Source organism: Orcinus orca, chromosome 13, assembly GCF_937001465.1.
Source record: "Orcinus orca chromosome 13, mOrcOrc1.1, whole genome shotgun sequence".
In the NCBI taxonomy this organism is placed as follows: Eukaryota; Metazoa; Chordata; class Mammalia; order Artiodactyla; family Delphinidae; genus Orcinus; species Orcinus orca.
In genome coordinates this window covers 9,955,977-9,975,003 of record NC_064571.1, presented here as the reverse complement: position 1 = coordinate 9,975,003, position 19,027 = coordinate 9,955,977, and the positions used below count along the sequence as shown (strand labels likewise).

Below are 19,027 nucleotides of genomic sequence, written 5' to 3'. Positions count from 1 at the left end.
CAGAGAGACAGAAAGTAGTGAAACAAGTAAAGTGTTTATTAGGAGGAAGAGTACAGTACGTGTGGATAGACACACAGGCGGGCTCAGAGACAGTCGCGCCCTCGTGGTAGTTTAAATCACTTATATGGGGCATCTCTTCCGGGTTTCCTTCGGCCAATCATTTTGACTTGCCTGGTTCTGAGTCCGTATTCGGTTTATCTCAGGGTCCTCCCTGTGTGTGCGTACATCTCTCAGCCAAGATGGATCGCGGTGAAGAGGCCTATGGGTAGCTCGACATCGCTCCCCTTTTGACCTCCAAGAAGCGTTATAGTCGGGAAGGTCTCCTTGACTTCGAGAATGAGAAACGTGTGGTCTCCTATCTCGTACCTGGGCGGGGCTCAGCTTCTCCTCCCTCCTGCTATTTTGGAGTCTCTGTCCACAGGGGACCAACTCCAGCTGTTCGGCCTGGGGCCCATCTATCTCCTGCCTCAGAAATAGCGGGGAAGGATTTACAAAGGGCCTCCTAGAAGATGGGACCTCCTGAAAGTTTACCAGCGCGATCAAACACCTGGAGTCCTTCCCCCACCTGGAGTCGCAGGCTGGGGTTCTAAAGATGGGATGCAGCCTTTAGCGGGGAGAGGGCCGTCGGGATGGGGAACAGTGTAAGGAAGGGCTCCGAGTCCAAAGCAGCTGTGTTTCTGGAGCCAACGGCAACCAGGGGGGAGGGTGACTGTGACAGCGCCTGGGCTCACAGGTCTTAGCAGTTACCACGATTCTCCCACAGGGATGAGGACCTCGGGGTGGAGGTGCGGGTTAAGCAGGGAGTTCTGACCCTTGTGCCTGCACTGGCCACCCTGCTGACCAGAGCATCTTTGGAGACTTGTGTCCTCGTTAAGAATCTGTACTCTCGGGAACTCCCTGGTGGTCCAGTGGTTAGGACTCTGTGCTTTCACTGTCAAGGGCCTGGGTTCGATCCCTCGTTGGGGAGCTAAGATCACACAAGCCACAGGGTGTGGCCAAAAAAAATCTGTATCCTTGAAAAGAATGTGCAAAGTAGGAAAAAGTCCATTTTGGTTTTGGAAATTACAGCCTGCATAGCTCACACATGTGTGCACACCTGCACACACACCTGCACACACATGCCCTCAGCGTAGGGTGCTGCCCACAGTGGGATCTCTGAGCCTGAACTCGCACCTGTGGACACTACAGCCTTTCCTCTTCGGCTCAGCCCACAAGCAAAGGCCAGAGCAGCTGTCGCCCAGGACTGTATTGTAGGGATTGGCTGGAAGCTGCAGGGAACACCTGCAGGGGTTGTGGGAAAGCCCGTCTGCCTCCGTCTTCCTCTGTTGAGGGGGGAGGGGAAGGGGCAGGCCAACGGGCAATCTGGAACGATGTCAGAAGGGCCAGTCCTGCCCCCAGCACAGCCCTGCTTCACGTGACCTTGTTTCCAGGACGACTGTGGTGGCCCAGCTGAGTAAGTGGCCTGGTGCCCATTTCCCTGGGATGGAGGTTTGGGTCCTCGCTCAGTTTGGGCTGAGAGCTTATGGGTGGTGGAAAGGGGGGACCCAGCCAGGCCACAGTTCACGAAGCAGAGGACCAGTGGGACTGCCGCGTTCAGGCCTGGGTCTGACCGGCGAAGGCCCCCAGGGCCTGTCCAGCTGAGGGGAAGCTGAGGGAAACAAGGGCTCTGCCCTTGACCTCAAGTGGCTTCTGTGAGAAACTGGCTAGTAATATCTCCCATGCATTCCAGAAAGGGCAAGATAAAGCAGGGTGTGGTAGGTTAGGTTGTTTATTTGAGATTTTCCCTGTTTCTTGAGTTAGACCTGTATCACTAGAAACTTCCCTCTTTGAACTAGTTTTGCAGCGTCCCATAGATTTGGGAAAGTTTGTGTTTCCATTTTCATTTGTCTCGAGGTGTTTCCTGATTTCCTCTTTGGTTTCTTCTTTAACCTCTTGGTTTTTTTTTAGTAGCATATGTTTTAGTCCCCAAGGGTTGTTGTGGAACCTAAAAAATAAAACGAATGAATATAGCAAAACAGACTCACAGATATAGAAAACAAAGCAGTGGTTGCCAGTGGGAGAGGGAAGCCGGGAGGGACAAATTAGGGGTAGGGGCTTAAGAGGTACAAACTGCTGTGTATAAAATAGTTAAGTGACAAAGATACATTGTACAGCACAGGGAATTAGAGCCACTATCTTGTAAAAACTTTTAATGGAGTATAATCTGTGAAAACGTTGAATCACTGTGCTGTACACCTGAAACTAATATAATATTGTAACTCAACTATACTTCAATTTAAACAAAAAAGAAAGATAGGGGGGAAAAAGCAGGGCATGAATGACCCCAGCTCTGGGGCCGAAGCAGTGGGCAAAGCAGTGGGCTTACCACAGGAAGCTGCTGGTACCCCCTGCCTGGAGTCACAGTTCCCAAGGCAGGTGGATGCATCTGCCCAAGATGAACAGACCTGGGTTTTCAGTGTCCAATCAGGCCAGTGTATTCTGCAGCCCTGGGTCGAAACACTGGTGTGGCTGAAACCAGCCAGCCCCACGGGCATCTCTTACTCATGCACTTTAAATGAAACCTTTGCCTTTCATGTCACACATAGAGGTGAAGTAATGCTCTAGAAATAATTTCACACCAAAATGTAAGTGGCGGGCACAGGCCATTCCTTCCTTCACAAATGTTTATTGACAGCCAACAGGTCAGCAGTCAGAGGCGAGAATTAAGTGAGGTAATGCAGATGGACAACCAGGCACGTAGGAGAACCTCCTTACATTTTACTTCCCAATCCTTTACACATCGTGGAACACATAGAAAATAATACAACTCTTTCTGCACATTGGGATAAACTGAGATAACTATATAGGGCTTAATAAAAAAATTCATTACATTATCTTTAAGTATATAAACAATTATGATAAAGATAAATTTAAAAGTTTGGGGGATGGGCTTCCCTGGTGGCGCAATGGTTGAGAGTCCGCCTGCCAATGCAGGGGACACGGGTTTGTGCCCCAGTCTGCGACAATCCCACATGCTGCAGAGTGGCTGGGCCCGTGAGCCATGGCCGATGAGCCTGCGCGTCTGGAGCCTGTGCTCCGCAACGGAGAGGCCACAACAGTGAGAGGCCCGCGTACCGCAAAAAAAAAAAGTTTGGGAGAGATATTAAATGTGGAATTGGTATGAAACATCAAAATACATTTTCAAAAAAAAAAAAAACTTGCGCTTGCATTTATGTACATACCTTTGGGGGTCAGCTTGTTTGTTTGGACTGGCTACAATCAGCTCCTGATCAAGACTTTTAGATCATTTCTCAGTTGAGTGAGTGCATTTGCCCCCAAGGTCTTCAGGTAACTGGCACAAGAACTGTCCTTGCCAGCAGGCACCTGGATGCCCAGATCAGAAGGACTCCGCATGAATTCAGAAATGTTTGGGTATTCGGGTCCGGGTGTCAGGAAGGAGTCTCATATCTGGAATTTTTTGCAAGTAATGTATTAGAGACTGGGAACTCTCAGACTCTGGTGTGTAATTGCTTTAGATTTGCGGTTTAGGCTGAAATCTAAGTTTGTAAACAGTGCTGGAACATTTAAGAGAATGTAAGGTTCATCAAATTCAGAATTTGAAATTAAAAGGCTCAAAATGACTTTGTCATCAGACCATTGAAATACTTAAAAAGGAAAACGTATATTAAACTTATAAAGTTTTAAATGTTAGAAGAGTTTTCCTTAAGTAAGTTTGCAGCTGAAAACAAATGTTAGTCAAAGGCCCATTAAAAGTGATTGCTGGCTGTACACTAACAATGAATAATCCAAAATTAAATTGAGAAAACAATTCCATGTAAAATAACATCAAAAAGAAAAAATACTTAGGAATGAATTTAATTTATAAATTGCAAGACTTGTACACACTGAAAACTACAAAACATTGTTGAAAGAAGTTTTAAAAGACCTAAATAAATAGCAAGATATCCCATGTTTATGGATCGGAAGACTTAATATTGTTAAGATAGCAATATTCCGCCATTTAACCAACAGACTCAGTGCAGTCCCTATCAAAATTCCAGTGGCAGTTTTTGTAGAAAATGACAAGCTGACCCCAAAATTCATGCAAAACTGCAAAGGACCCAGAACAGTCAAAACAACTCTGAAAAAGAAAAAGTTGGAAGATTCACATTTCCCAATTTTAAAACAATACAAAGTACAGTAGTCAGGACAGTGTGGTACTGGCAAAAGGTTAGACATGTAGATCAAAGGAATAGGGTTGAAAATCCGGAATTAAACCCTCACATTTATGGTCAATTGTTTTTTGACATGAGTGCCAAGACGATTCAATGGGGAAAGAATTGTCTTTTCAACAAACAGTGCTGACAACTGGATATCCACGTGTAACAGAATGAACTTGAGTTCCTACTTTGCACCAGATACAAAAATTAACTCAAAATGAATCAAAGACTTAAATGTAAGAGCTAAGCGCTTCCCTGGTGGCGCAGTGGTTAGGAATCCACCTGCCAATGCAGGGGACATGGGCCTGAACCCTGGTCCGGGAAGATCCCACATGCCGCGGAGCAACTAGGCCCGTGCGCCATGACTACTGAGCCTGTGCTCTGGAGCCCACGAGCCACAACTGCTGAACCCACATGCCACAACTACTGAGGCCCTCACACCTACAGCCCGTGCTCCACAACGGGAGAAGCCACCACAATGAGAAGCCCGCGCACCACAACAATGAGTAGCCCCCGCTTGCCGCAACTAGAGAAAGACTGCGTGCAGCAAAGAAGACCCAATGCAGCCAAAAATAAATAAATAAAATAAATAAATTTTTAAAAAATGACAACGTTATAGAAATAAAGAACAGATCAGTGGGCCTGGGGCTAAGGAGCGGGTGGGGCAGATGAATACTGAATGTGATTATAAAGGACACATGAGGGTTCCTTGTGATGGTGGACATGTTCTATATCTTGACTGTGGTGGTGGATACATAAATCTACACATGATAAAACTGCATAGAACTAAATATACACACACACACACACACACACACACAAACACACACAAATAAGTACAATAACACTGGGGAACTCTGAGCAGGACCAGTGGCCTGTGCCAGCGTCACATCCTGGTTGTGATGCTGTACGATGGTTTTGCAACACGTTCTTATTGAGGGAGACTGGGCAGAGGGTACCAAGGTCTCTCTCTGTATTATTCTGACAACTGCATAGGAATCTGCAATGATCTAAAATTTAAAGTTTTTTGCTTTTTGTTTTTTTTGGGTTTTTTTGCGGTACGCGGGCCTCTCACTGTTGTGGCCTCTCCCTTTGCAGAGCACAGGCTCCGGACGCGCAGGCTCAGCGGCCACGGCTCACGGGCCCAGCCGCTCCGTGGCATGTGGGATCCTCCCGGACCGGGGCACGAACCCGCGTCCCCTGCATCGGCAGGCGGACTCTCCACCACTGCGCCACCAGGGAAGCCCGAATATTCATATTCTTATTTGATTCCTAGGCTCATTGGTTTTCTCAAAAAAACCCTCATGATAGAAATAGTAAATTGCAGACATTTTTATAATATTTTAGGAAGTTTCAAGGTGCAAAAATAAAACTCACTTGGAGCGCCCCTGCCTTGGCGACTGCCAAAGTTAATAATTTGGTGCGGGCGTGCCCTTCCTGACGGTCTTTGTAAATGTGACAGGGTGATAATGGGGTCTTGGCGTCTCTGTGGAGAGATGGGAAGTCCAGCCACGTAGGTTTTATCAAAGGGATCTTCTACCACTATTATCGTCCGTTATCCACTTTAATGGTAGGGGGTAAGGGAGGACAGTACCCGCAAAGCAAACAAAGGGGCATCAAAGGAGCTGCCAGAGAACTTGGCTGGGTCGCCGGGGGGGTGGGGAGGTAGGTGCCAGGGTGCGGCAGCAGATTTGTGCCTGGAGGATCTAAGAGCAAAGAGCTGGGCTGGGGCTGTCCCTAGAGCAGAGCGGGGAGAGTCACGCAGAGAGTGCACTGCCCTCCGTGGGGGGGCCGCAGGGCCAGTCTCGGTAACAGGCATCGCCAAAGGGCCCGGGAGGCCTGGAGAGGCAAGGTGACCTCCCCCCCGGGGAATCCAGGAGTGGAGGGCAGCCGGCAGCCCAGAGCTGAGTGCAAGCAGCCCGCAAGGGAGGAGCCCCTGTCAAGGAACCTGGGGTGGCTATTCCCCAGCACAGAAGCCCACGGTGGCAGAAGGCAGCCCAGGGTGCTACCCTGACAGGAACAACTTCAGGGACACACAGCGACCCAGGATTCTGTCCTTGTCCTCTAATGGCCCCTGCCCCCGGTCCTGGGCAGAGGAAAAGGGGTGGGGTGGAGGGGCAGAAAGACTACCTATCAGTGGGAGAACAGGTGAAGTGAGGAAGAGAGAAAAGCAGCCCTCCACTCTGCCACCTTCTGCCCCTTCTACTGCTGGTTTCCAAGCCCAAGTCTGTTTGGACTTCTGAATTGGATAAAAGATGGCAGCTTTGGGGCTTCCCTGGTGGCGCAGTGGTTGAGAGTCCGCCTGCCGATGCAGGGGACACGGGTTCGTGCCCCGGTCCGGGAAGATCCCACATGCCACGGAGCGGCTGGGCCCGTGAGCCATGGCCGCTGAGCCTGCGCGTCTGGAGCCTGTGCTCCGCAACGGGAGAGGCCACAACAGTGAGAGGCCCGCGTAACGCAAAAAAAAAAAAAAGATGGCAGCTTTGGTTCCAGACTGGACCAGATTTTTTAAGACCTGAAAACAAAACCATTCCTCGATATCTGAGAGCCAACTGAGACTACTGAGCACTTGAAGCAAGGCTGGTCTGAACAGAGATGTGCTGGATTGTGAAGTACATACTGCAGTTCATTTTTGTAGTTGACGTAAAAGCAGTATTGACAGTATATTGGTTTCGGGTGTACAACCTAATCATTCGATATTTGTATACACTGCAAAGTGACCACCACAAAAGTCTAGCTCCCATCCGTCACCACACAACTGGAGCCCTTCACCTTTTTGTCCAACCCACAGCCCCTGGCCCTCTGATATAATCACCAATCTGTTCTCTGCATCTATGAGGCTTTTGGTTTTGTTTTGTTTTCTTTGTTCATTTGTTCTGTTTCCTTTAGCAACAGACACATAGATCAATGGAACAGAATAGAGCCCAGAAATAAACATAAATTTACGGTCAATTAATTTACAACAAAGGAGGTAAGAATACACACTGGGGAAAGGACAGTCTCTTCAATAACTGGTGTTGGGGAAGCTAGACAGCTACATGTAGAAGAATGAAATTAGAGCACTCTCTAACACCACACACACAGAACTAACTCAAAATGGATTAAAGACCTGAATGTAAGACCAGAAACCATAAAACTCCTGGCAGAAATCATAGGCAGTAAGCTTCCTGGTACCAGACTTACCAGAGGGGTCCTGTGGTGTGATCCGGCACTGGCAGAGGTGGGAGCGGCCTCTTTCTCAGACAGGTGTTTTCACGACTTCTAGGGAGATCCCCAACCCACTTCACGTGCTTTCCTGCGCACCTGTGACCCACAGACCCGCAGTGAGGGAGGCGGTCTCTGTGCACCCTGGCTGCTTACTAAGGAGCCCTGGGCAGCCAGCCTTGCCTCCAGCCTTGCCTCCAGTCCCTCAATGTGGCCCTTTTCCCATGTGAGGCCTCTCCCTCGCTCTCTGGTCCACAGTAAACCTTCCCAGCATCCTTTGCCACGACGCTTGGGGCTCCAGCAGGAGAGCAGAGCATCAGCTGGTCACTCACTCTCTGGATTTTTCAGGCTGGAATCCCAGACCAGTCCCTGTGTTCCCCAAACCGTGGGGTCACATGTTAGCCTCTTCAAGCAGGCTCCTTAAAGCCCTGCACCTGAAGCAGATAGTACCCCCTCCGTCCCCTTGGGGATCAGCTCCTGAGGCCTGCCAAACTCCTTCTCATTTCCAACTCTCAGCCTTCTACCCCGCGACGTGAGCCCACTGTTAGGAGTCTTGTGACTGATTTTCATCGCTTTGTTTCCAAAGCTCCAGGGCACAGCGTGCCTGGGGGTTCCCATGAGAACTTCCCTCACTGCCAGGCCAAAGTTTCCCGAAGTGTGACCTAAAGTGGCGGCCTTGCTGCAGGGATGACCTCCCTGGGCCCTGTCTTGGTTTCCTCGTCGAGTAAATGCATGGACGTTAGCACACGTGACCTCACGGTGCTGTGCTCACTCCCATGAAGATGGTTCCACTCTGAGCAGTCGCTCTGGTCTCTGTTCTAGAACATTCTCCTTCTCACACAGCTGCGCACCGGGCCCCTAACATTCTCCATGTCCTCAGTCAAGTTCAGAGCCAGGCCTCTTGACTTCTAGCAGGTTGCACTTGGTCCCCTCCTCCTTCTACCCAGGGGGGTCCGGCCTCTCCTGTGAAATGCAGCATCTGCTGTCCATGGTTGCCTAAACTGACATTTCTGTGCTAACATCTGCTGCACACGTGCGCAGCTAAATGGGCTCGTACTACACACGCTCCCTTCCATGTAGTAGATTTGAACATCTCTCCAGGTCACTGTAGGTTCACATTAGAGTTTCCACATGGCAGATCCCAGAATCTCTGCAAGGCAGGGGTGATGAAACCACCTCTAGCTTGGCTTGCGGCGCCCTGTCTCTGGGGCAGCTGCCTGTCTAGAAAGCAGTGTGGCACCTTGAGAGGGAAGCAGCCTCCCCTCCCTGGCAGGTTGGGGTGCGTGAGGGCTTCTTTCAACCCGGAAACATCCTCTTCAACACCACACTGTTCATTGGCTGCACTGCGGTCAAAGCAGTGTCTCAGACAATGTCTCCAACCTGTGCCCCGAGGTCCCTGCCGTCTGGAAGGCTCATGGAAGAGCTTGCTGGAGGAGCAGGAATTGGGGGTGAAGAGGAAGGGACCCTCCGGGCCAGGACACAGGGGAGGCCGGCGGGGTGGGGGGCATGCAGGCTGGCTGGGTTTTACAGAGAGGAGGAGAGACGGGAAGGCGTCTACATCATCACTAGTGCCTGACGCTGTCCTTGAGTAGTCCGCCGGTGGGATGGGCTCCACGTAGGAAAGGCTGGTTTAATCCCTCAGCAGCCCCAAGGGGAGGTACCACAAGTGTGTCTACTTCACAGGTGAGGAGACTGAGGCTTCAGGGTGTGAAATGACTTGAGCAGCCTCCAGGTGACAGGAGTGGACTTGAACTCATGCTATGTGACCCACACCCAGCAGACTTCACAGCGCCCGCTGAGGGCTCCTTCCTGAGGTCCCCGTTGTCCCTGCCCTACAACTACCATACTATCCACACCAGGGGCCAGGAGTTGGAACAGGCCTTCCCGTGAGCACTTGGTATAACACTCTTGGAGGTGGCAGAGCTGCAGGGGCGGGGGCCCAGCTCTGCCCCAGTCGGTCGCACCGTGAGCTCCGTGGGCTCCAGTCCTCCACCACGGACAGAAACTTAAAGGCACCCAGTGACCAGTGGTCCAGCCCAGCACGGGCCGGCGAGGGCCAGTCCTGTTCCAGCTGTGGAGTGACGGAAACCCAGATTACGTTCCAGGGTCTCTCGCCAGGCTGTACACCCTGGAGCTGGTTGGCGACCCCACCCCTGTGTGTACACGGCCGCTGTGCATCTCCAGCTCCCCGCACATCAGAGGCTGGGGCGGGGGTCTCTGTAGTGGGGGAGATGAGATGGTGGGGCCACCGTGACTGTGAGTGAAAGCCCAGGGCTTCACTCTAGGAGATGAGAAATTCCTCAAGCTAGCCAATCCACAGGGAGCCCGAGAAGCCTAGCTAACGGCTTGCTACACACAAGCTGCCCTCTGCAGCTCCAGCTGCCTGGTCCCCGGGTACGAGCCCCTGTGTGGCCTTGCCTGGCGGCTTGCTCTGGCTTGGAGCTGTAAGTAACAGAGTCTGCCTTTCATATATCTGAGGATCTTTGTGTCAGGGCCACCATCAAAGGGACCTTTAAATCTTAGGAAACAATTGGTGCTGTGAGCAGAATGGCGGGGCCCTGACCGTTGGCTTCTGGAGAGCTTTGTCGGGAGACGGCTCTTGGTTTATTTATTGGTTCTAGACCACGGTGAGAGGGCTGGGGACAGAGCTGGGCCTTGCATGTCGGGCTTGTTGCTGCTGCTGTGTGCTTGCTACTCTCCCCTCGCCCAAGCGTCCTCAGCATGGGAACATTCAAATGAGGGGTGCTAACTGGCCGAGCTCTGGGGACTGCCTGCCCCCTCAGGTGGCCCACTTTAGGGCCACAGGAGTGACGTGGGTCACCAGAGCAGCACTTTTCTGGGTTGCTTGTTCCAATGTGTCTCCAGCATTTATCCAGGACCTCATCCTGTCTTCGGTGTCGTTTTTTTTTTTTTTTCTTGCGGTACGTGGGCCTCTCACTGTTGTGGCCTCTCCCATTGCAGAGCACAGGCTCCGGACGCGCAGGCTCAGCAGCCATGGCTCACGGGCCCAGCCGCTCCGCGGCATGTGGGATCTTCCCGGACCGGGGCACGAACCCATGTCCCCTGCATCGGCAGGCGGACTCTCAACCACTGCGCCACCAGGGAAGGCCGGTGTCGTTTATTTAATTGTCCTTTGGGGCGGGACTCTGGTTTGTCTGTGTGTTTTGGGTGATCCCCGTGGAAAGATGTGCTGGTTGGACCCCCCTGAGGTAGAGAAATGGGCCCCGCCTCACTGTCCGTGTTGCTCAGGTGGCGCTGGCGGCCTCCGTGTCTTTGTGGCTGCATAACTCACTGCTCTCACCTGCATACTCCCTGCTCCCCAGACCCTCAGGGGTATTGTGAGTTACATGTTCTCCCATCCACCCCCAGCCCCTGCCCGAGCCACGTGTGCTTGGGCCTGACTAAGCACCCCCAAATATTAACATGCAAAGGGACTGATCCCTCAGACTGAGGGCCCAACTGTGCTGTCCCAAGGAGAGGCTGCTATCGCTCTTCTAAATGCAAACCCCCATCTCTGGGAGGGGGAGGCCCTTTCCCCACTCCTTTTCCTTAACCTCCTAGAAGGCCTACACTATCAGTTATCACAGACAAAAACTAAAAACCACAGCTTTAGGATACTAGAAGCCCCCCAAAAGAAAGAAACCTGGATACAGAAGGAGGTTCATATATATTATATATATAAATTATACACCAACCTTAAAAATACCTTCCCATCCCCCTTTCCTATATTTAAAGGGAGATATGTCTCAACTTCATATATATGAAGACTCATTACACATGAGGCCCTTTACTCACATCTTTCCTTATCTGTATGGATTTTCAATCCTGCCCCCATCCCATAGGGCTGGAGGCCAGATCGAGGGCATATATTCCCTCGGGACGCATTGACCACAGATTGTCTCATGGGCCGGACACCTGCCCATCTGGTATGGGGCCCATTTGAAACTAAATTTCCACCATCCAAAACTCCTTCCTTAACGACTGGGTTCTAAGGGTGCGTAACTCATCCGGGCTTCCCCAAGGATCCTCTCCAGGAAAGTACAATTATTTCCTCAGAGCCGTTCCCACAGATAGTGTGGTCTATCAGAAAGAGAGATAAAAAGACAAAAGGTCCACTCAGTAAATAAAAATCACTGTATCCCATAATGATGAAACCAGCCAATCCCTCATTTGTAATAGCACATGCTAGGGGAAGATCGACCGCAGACCAGAAAAGCCTGTCTGGTACAACTACACGCCATGCTATTAACTCTTGGTCTTGTTAATGCTGCTCTGGGTGCTTTCACCACTTTGCAATTCAGAGGCCAGAACCCTCCAAATGAGCCACTGTTTCAACCAACCACGGCAAGTGCCAAGGCCCGCACGCATTCTATCGTATTAGGCTGATACTCTCTCTGAAGCCCAAAGACCCGGCTGGCGTGGCCGTCACCAACCAAACCAGCACCTGAGCCAGGAGCCCCATGGCAATTGCCAGATTGGAGGGCCTGCCCCCAGGCTGTGCTAAACTCCTACCTCAGCCACGGGGATCTCAACTGACAAACAACCTGACACTCTCTTAAGGGCCCAAATCAGGCCATATGTTTCCAGCCTATCTGCGGCAAAACCCCTCTCATCACCCGTCTGGGCAAAGGCTGGGAACCTTGGAAACCATTAGATTCGGTCACGCTTAAACAGGGCTTGAATTGTGGCAGCTGGGTTCCAGAGCTCTGGTCCAGTGACAACAATATCAGAGATGCTGAGCTCACCTTTGCTGGCTGTGCACCCACAAAACCGCTTGATTTAAAAGATATTCGCAGGGATTTGCTGGTGGCACAGTGGATAAGAATCCGCCTGTCAATGCAGGGGACACGGGTTCGATCCCTGGTCCGGGAAGATGCCACAGAGCAGCTAAGTCCTTGCGCCACAACTACTGAGCCTGCGCTCTAGAGCCCGCAAGCCACAACTACTGAGCCCACGTGCCACAACTACTGAAGCCTGCGCTCCTGGAGCCCGTGCTCCGCAACAAGAGAAGCCACTACAATGAGAAGCCCGCGTACCGCAACAAAGAGTAGCCCCCGCTCGCCGCAACCAGAGAAAGCCCGCACACAGTAACAAAGACCCAACACAGCCCCCCCAAAAAGATATTCACAAATCAAGCTCCCAGGCTTCAAATTACAAGGAGCTGAGCCACAGAGCCACAAAAACACAGCCCACATCAACCCAAGTGGATCTCCACTTGGAAAGACTACCTCAGTCCCACAATCCACATCCAAGACCTGATGGTTAGAGACGGCTTTGCTCCAGACAATGAGACCATTGCCACAGTGAAGGCCAGGGGCTGCTCCTAAGGGGCTGACAAACTGGACTCAGGGTATTTATGGCTTTTCTTCCCTTGATATTAGGGATTCTATTCTGTTTCCTGAGCTTGCTGTTTGCCTAGCCCACGATCCTGTATATTCCTTGCTCTCTGCCAAAACGTACACCTCTATATTCCCACGCCTGGGGTGAAATCTTGGAGATGTTACTACTGTCCATGCATTTGCAGCCATGTTCACCACAAGCACCTCCTCCCCCTTGGTCACTGTTCCTTGTCCATGTGTCTCACTGAACTATCAGTTCAGAGCCTCCAACAACATAGCTGCTGGACCTGCCCCCTCGGCCCAAGAAATATACCAAGACATTATCATCATAAAAATGTCACTCGTACTTTTAACGTACTTTACAATTCCACCAAGATATTATTAAAGACCCCAAAACATTTCAGATCTGTTTTCTTAGCTAATGCCACGTAACCAGGAAACTTGGTTATGGGCCAGCCTATACGGACTCCCTGTATGAATATTTCTTCTTGTTTTCCTACCATTTACAGCAATGTATGCCCTGCGCTCTAAAAGTCTCCTCTACTAGTCAGGCCACTAGTAATACCCCAAATAATCAAGCTCAAAACTGACGCCAGGACATTAAGGGGTCAATTATAATAGAGTTGTGTTTTGAACACCATCTAGACCCACTTTTGAGGCCGTGGCTAGAGGCTTGTCAGTTCCTTTTCTTGAGAAGATGATTAAGTCCACACTCCAACCACTTCCCTTATCAGGCTCTCCACTGTGGACCGCTACACATCAGGCCCCGGGAGCAGGTGCCACAGGTACCTGCCAACCAGGCACAGGCCCTAGACCCTAGGGCTTATAATTCCAAGTCATTCAAATTAGCCAGTCCCCGGGAAGGCTGTGAACCCCAGTTAGCTCACCTCACCGGCCACAGCCAAACTGCTCCACACAGCTCCCACTGCCTGTTATTCTGCTCCCAGGTGCACGTCCCCTGCTGTGGCCCTGCCTGGAGGCCTTCTCCCATTTGGAGCCATAAGGAACAAAAAATTCTGCTAGAAACTGCCTGCCTAGAAACAGGCTCAGGCCTGGGAAGTGACCACCAGGAAACCAGGCAGGCATGCAGGGATGTGAATAAAAGCCAGAATGTTCTCTAATGGAATCTGGGTTCAATAAGGGAGAAAATTTATCCTCTCCCTTATTGGACCCAGAATGAAGGTGTGTGAAAGGGCACACGCACGGCAATGATGAATCCCAGGGGAGTTTTGTGAGCATCTACTCATACAAACTTCCAAGTCTTGAAGTTTACCTCATGGCAGGCACTGCAAAGGGCACCTGACACATATTACCTCATTTAATTCACAAATATCCCTGTGAGAGAGGGATTACTCTTGCCATTTTATAGACAAGCAAACCAAGGCAAAGAAATCAAGTACTTCATCTGAAGTTGCAGCGAGTATATTTCTATCTACTTCTATTTACTTCTTCTCAGGAGAGATTTTTAACCCAAGTTCCACATTCACACTCTATAAGCTGAGGGCTCACCAAGGTCTCTCACTAAGTATCTATTGTATATTCAACATGGGACCAGAGGGAGGGCCATGACTGTGATAAAATTAGGGGTGCAGCTGTGGCTGTACGTGGCTGTCTTTGTGGAACACAAGATGCAGAAGAGAAAGCCAGAGGCCACAGTTCAGAACAGCCAGATGCCTGAGCGCTCAGGTCCTTCTTGCAGGAAGGAAACCCAGGCAGGAGGACTGACAACCAGCGGACCTGAGGCAGCCCAAGCAGGCAGAACCAAGATGTGCCCTCCCGAATGGGGTCTCCAACGACAAGTTCTATGTTCCGTGTCCACTGTTCAAGAAACAGTGTCATTTCTCTCCTACCCTCAGCCTCACGTCTCTACGTACTGGTCTGCAGCTTCGTCTTTTCACCTCCAAATTATGCTCTCCTGGTCATGTTCCTGTGTCAGCACATGGATGTCTACTGTGCCTTTTCCAGCTCTGAGAGGGCCTCCCACAGAATGGACACAGCCCTGGTGCGTCTGGGTGACCTGTCCTATTCGGAGTGGATGTGGTCACAGGGCTTCTTGAGAATGGGCTGTCCTTTCCCACAGAGTTGCTCTCTCCCATTGACTGACCAGAGGTGGGGAGGGGATGTCGTGTCTCAGAGAACCTGGTAAGGCCAGGATTCGGGTCCTTCTGATGTTTAAGTTGGGGTCTGAAGCACCTCCCATGATGCAATGGCTGCTCTGCACAGTCACGACTGCTGCCCAAAACAGCTGGGCTGGTCAAATGAGGGCCAGGCCTCGTCCCCAGGGGCTGTGGCCCCGTCCACCCTGTTCAGCCAGGCTGTGTCCTGCAAACTTCTGGGTGCAGCTCTCTGGAGCCTTCTCTGTCATCCAGGTGAAGCAGCGACAGGCGCCCTCCCTTCCTTGCAAGGGCTTAGCTGCTCCGAGTCAGAGACCAAGACCTAGAGCAGCCAAGAGCTCTTCCTCCTTTCTGTTCCCCACATCTGGAAAAGCCAGTCTGTTTACAGTGATAGCAATCAATTCACCCAAAGGACACATCCTGGCAAGTTCAGGAAACCAGTGGGACACAGCCCCTGTGGAAGCTGAATGTTCCTGGGCTTCCAGAAACCTGCCTGCACGCTTAATATTTCCCTCCCTCTTTCTGTCCCTCCTTCTCCCCACCCTTTCTCCCTGTCCTTCAACAAACACTCATCACCCTTCACATGTACCAGGCACTGTGGTTAAGTACTGAGCACCGAAAGGTGAATTAGCAAGTTCCTACTACTCTTCATAAGGACGTGCCGTTCTTCTGCACCAAGTTTCAAATTCCGCTTGGTTGAGGTTTTCTATAGTTTTATTGTATTTTCTGAATTCATGCTGTCCCAGATATCGAGGGTCCCTACGCTGATTCAGAGAACTATGGGCTGGTCCCTGGACCCCTGTTTCTTTAGGCTCTGTCCCAAGTGCTTTGCACTGACCAAGTCTTCCAAGAACTGAAGAAACATGGGCACCTGCTGAAATCCCCTCTCTTCCCTGGAGGAGAACTCACAATGGCCTTGTCAAAGGCCGTCATTGCTGCCACCTGGAATGCTCCCAGGTACAATGGCCTCACCTCCGCTACCCAGGCTCCCACATATACCTCCCTCTCCAGCCTGGTCACTTGTGCTCAGACAGCTTGGGCGTGGCACTTTGAGGGTACATTTTAGGTTGAATGAATGGACAAGTCACCAGGTGGAAACAGAAGCTCAGAGAGGTAGCAAGTCTGCCCCTTCATGACTTCTAAAAGGTAACATGCAGAGCTGAAAATAGTTGCCTTGATTTGAGAGAATCAGGGAGTATTAGTACAATTTTCCTTTCTATGTTTTCTAAGTTTAAGTGTATTTTTTCCAAAAGAAAACAAATGCAGAGAAAAGATAACAAGAAAGGTCCCTCTGGCACAGTAGGTGGGAGGGTAAAGGTTTCTCAATACCTGGAGGCAAGTGGCTTCTCTAAAAGGTGGGTTCCTGGTCATCCAAGAGGGGGTCAGTTCCCATGGGGAGGCCTTCGGAGGAAGCCTGAGTCTGAGAGTGAAAGGCCCAGGATCAAGGCTGTTCCAAGATGCACCTGCTAAATTCTAGTGCTTTCTCAGCAATTCTTCGAAGTCTTAGTAGCATGCTGCAAGGCAAAGGCTATTTGAGAGGTGCTGTAAGTGAAACCTGGAAAGGACATGCTTAACAGGGAGCAGCCTGCAAGCCCCAACCCGCACAGCTTGAGTAGTGAGTCTGCATCCAGGGGACCCACTGGCCCAGCCCTCTCTGTGCATCTGATGCTTCCTGATGTCCTGGGCAACTTGGGCCAAACTCTAGGTGTAACTCACTGGGCAGGCAGTGAGCTCTCCTGCAGAGTGGCAGGGTCCCCACCCCTCTCTGGGGCAGAGAGCATGAACCTGATTATTCTCAGGGCTGAACAGGGGGAAATTACTAAGCTTGAAGTATGCTTAATACTCTTTAGATTTTGCCCCTTTCCTCTGAGCCCAGCCTGCCCTTGGCCTTTCCAGCTCTGCCCCAGGAGCCACCCTGCTCCCCACAGAGATCAAAGACTTTCCAGCCTCCAGGACCCTTCCAGGTGCACCCTGCCTCCCTCTTCCTGCACAGACTCCCCTATCAGCATCTGTCCTGTCTTCTTCTCCCAGAACCCACCGTCTGTGCCTATTTCCTTCTGCCCTAGACGTCCATGGCTCTTCTCCCTTCTCCCCCAGCACAGTGGCTCTGACCCCTATCAGGGATTCCCTTATTTATCCTGCAGCCCTTGCAGCATGTGGACCATCCTCCAGGGCCCGTGCCTGCTGTTCCTCTGTAGGGAAGGCCTCCTTCTCTCTCTAGTTAACCACTGCACACTCGCTCAAGGGTCACTTCCTCCCACAAGCTCCCTCCACCCCTAGGCCAAGCCAGGCTGGGCTGCTGGGTGCCCCTGAGGATCCCTGCAGTCTCCTCCCAGCACCAAACCCTTTACACATTTATCATGCAGTGTTTGATTGATCTCTCTCTCTCCTTTCCCTAGAGTAAGCTTCAAAAAGGCAGGGATCCACATCCTCACCAACATTTGTTCTATGTGTTCCTTTTGATGACAGCCCTTCTGAAAGGTGTGAGGTGACATACCACCATGGTTTTGATTTGCATTTCCTGGATTAGTGATCAGCATCTTTTCATGTCCCTTGGCCATAGGCATTTCCTCTTTGGAAAAATGTATATTCAGTTCTTCTACCCATTTTTAAATTGGTTTATTTATTTATTTTTTTAAGTTATATTAGCTGTTTATATATGTTGAGTATTAACTCCTGTCAGTCATATAATTTGCAAATATTTTTCTCATTCAGTAGGTTGTCTTTTCATTTGTCAATTGTTGTCTTTGTTGTGCAAAAGCATTTAAGTTTTATTACTAAGGTCCTATTTGTTTATTTTTGCTTTTATGTCCTTTGCTTTAGGAGACAGATCCAAAAAATATTGCTACAATTTATTTCAAAGAATATTTTGGCTATGTTTTCCTCTAGGAGTTTTATGGTTTCCTATCTTACATTTAGGTCTTTAATCCATTTTGAGTTTAGTTTTGTATATGGTGTTAGAGAATGTTCTAATTTCATTCTTTTATGTGTGGCTGTCTAGTTTTCCCTGCACCACTTATTGAAAAGACTGTCTTTTCTCCATTGTATATTCTTTCCTCCTTCATCATAGATTAATTGAACATAAGTGTGTGAGTTTCTTTCTGGGCTCTCTATTCTGTTCCATTGATTTATGTGTCTGTTTTTGTGCCAGTACCATACTGTTTTTTTTTTTTTGTTTTTTGTTTTTTGTTTTTTTGTGGTACGCGGGCCTCTCACTGTTGTGGCCTCTCCGGTTGTGGAGCAGAGGCTCTGGACACGCAGGCTCAGTGGCCATGGCTCACGGGCCCAGCTGCTCCGCGGCATGTGGGATCTTCCCGTACCGGGGCACGAACCCGTGTCCCCTGCATCGGCAGGTGGACTCTCAACCACTGCGCCACCAGGGAAGCCCTACCATACTGTTTTGATGACTGTAGCTTTGTAGTATAGTCTGAAGTCAGGGAGTATGATTGCTCCAGCTCTGTTCTTTCTCAAGATTGTTTTGGCTATTCAGGGTCTATTGTGTTTCCATACAAAATTTAAAATTATTTGTTCTAGTTCTGCAAAAAATGCCATTGGTATTTTAATAGGGGTTGCACTGAATCTTTAGATTGCCTTGGGTAGTATGGTCATTTTAGCAATATTAATTCTTCCAATCCATGTTGGTGAGGATGTGGAGAAAAGGGAAAGCCCACACACAGTTGGTGGGAAGGTAAATTGGTGCAGCCACTTTGGAAAACAGTATGGAGGTTTCTCAAAATACTAAAAATAGAACTACCATCTGACACTACTCCTGGGTATAACTAAACCACTCATTTGAAAAGATACATGCACCCCAATGTTCATAGCAGCATTATTTACAATTGCCAAGATATAGAAGCAACATGAATGTCCATCAACAGAGAATGGATAAAGAAGATGTGAGATACACACACACACACACACACACACACACACACAATGGAATACTACTCAGCCATATAAAAGAATAAAATTTTGCCATTTGCAGCAACATGGATGGACTTGGAAGACGTGCTAAATGAAATAAGTCAGACAGAGAAAGACAAATACTGTTGATATCACTTATATGTGAAATTTAAAAAATACAACAAACTATTGAATATAACATAAAAGAAGCAGACTCACAGATATAGTTTTCAAGTGTGTGGATTTTATGCAGGGGGCACGGAGGCAG

General features: G+C 49.9%; 1 long non-coding RNA gene across 1 annotated transcript; it reads right to left on the bottom strand.

Moving 5' to 3' along the window:
* On the bottom strand, window positions 1-18,015 carry LOC117195833 (uncharacterized). Its single transcript, XR_004475686.2, has 3 exons — window positions 16,186-18,015; window positions 3,222-3,447; window positions 1-1,984 (listed from the first exon to the last, which is right to left on the bottom strand). It is a non-coding gene; the product is annotated as an uncharacterized LOC117195833 (long non-coding RNA).
* Between the last annotated feature and the right edge of the window lie 1,012 nt (window positions 18,016-19,027).